Below are 1,597 nucleotides of genomic sequence, written 5' to 3' on the forward strand. Positions count from 1 at the left end.
CATAAATAAAAGAAATTGTTTTTAACAAACTGTGACACTAAGGACCGAGGTTACCGTGGTCTTTTCGTAGGTTTTTCTTTCCACGGATAACCTCCCCACTTATTGGGAATTTTCTGTATTATTTCGTATTTTTTGTAAATACCCCAAACATTTTGCGATGTTTTTTTTCATCGTTGTCCCCACTTTTGTTTTTTTCTGCTTTGTTTTCGCCCCCCTCGAAAAGAAAAACTCTACATTTGTATTTTGTCCCCTCTATGTTGAGCCCTGTGTGGCTAATAAAGAAACATATCTATCTATCTATCTATCTCTCTCTCTATCTATCTATCTATCTATCTATCTATCTATCTGACGGACGTGTTTTCACATCGGCTGCAGATGTAAACCTCTTTTTGACCTTCTATTGCCCACATTTTGTTGTAAGTTTTTAATATTTTTGTTGCTAAGCACCTAGGCTTCATTTGTGTGTATTTTCAAAGGCAGGAATTGGCCCCCAGGGGCAGTTTCGGCACAAGCAAAATACAAAAATTTCCTTCTCGACATTTCAAAAATGTCGAGAAACACAATTTTGGAACGCTAAGTCTTGTTCTTTTCATGAGCATTTCCCGAGGCTTCAGATGTCAGAAGAGAAAAACGAACAGAGTAGCGTTTGCTCACGCAGTGACAGGAACGCAGTTGCTGTAAACGTCACAAAGACGGCGATTACAGCTACTAACAGCCCTCTCACCACCACCACCACCAACAACAACATCAACAACAAAAACAACAACAACAGGAAGGACGCAAATTTATACGTCACGGATACTGTTAACAGCCCTGTCACCACCACCAACACCAACAACAAAAACAAAACTGTAACCAAGGTTACAAAACCATGCGTAAAAACCGTCACAAATGTCTCTGACGTAAGCACCATTGCTGCTCACGCCAGCATCACCACTACCAACAACAACAACGACAACAACAACAACAACAACAACAACAGCAAGGACGCAAATTTATCGGCCGTCAGCACCGACACCACCACCTGTTCAACAAACTTTGCTGCCACTACCACCACCTTTGAACCAGGCAGTACCAACACCAACATAAACAAAAATGTTCCAAAGAGCATGTTCGCCAGCACAACAAAAACAAATTTCGCCGATGCTATAAAGGAAAAAAGGAGAATAGTGACATTCACACAACAACAAATTAAAAACACAAAATCCATTCTTACGAAAGAAGGCGATGGTGTTAAAATAAAGATTCCAAAATAAATTATAGAACAAAAAAAACAAAAAATGCATCATTTATAAACTGCTAAACACAAAAACCAGACGTGCAGAAAATTTTAGCACAGATAAGATCAAGATGTGTCTTAAACCTGTATGGGCTCATCAAGAGCATGTCACGTGGGGACGGAAATTTGCCACGGTACAGGTGCGCTTCATAAATGAAAATTTAGCGAAACAATTTTCGACACTCTCTCTCTGCACAGATGACTTGGTGATGATACCGAGTTATCTTGGACAGAGAGTGACCAAAGTAATTATAAAAAACTTGCCATCAGAAGTGGACATCCAATGGGTAGTATCGGCTGTATGCCTCGAAATGGAGG

Source organism: Octopus bimaculoides, chromosome 16, assembly GCF_001194135.2.
Source record: "Octopus bimaculoides isolate UCB-OBI-ISO-001 chromosome 16, ASM119413v2, whole genome shotgun sequence".
In the NCBI taxonomy this organism is placed as follows: domain Eukaryota; kingdom Metazoa; phylum Mollusca; class Cephalopoda; order Octopoda; family Octopodidae; genus Octopus; species Octopus bimaculoides.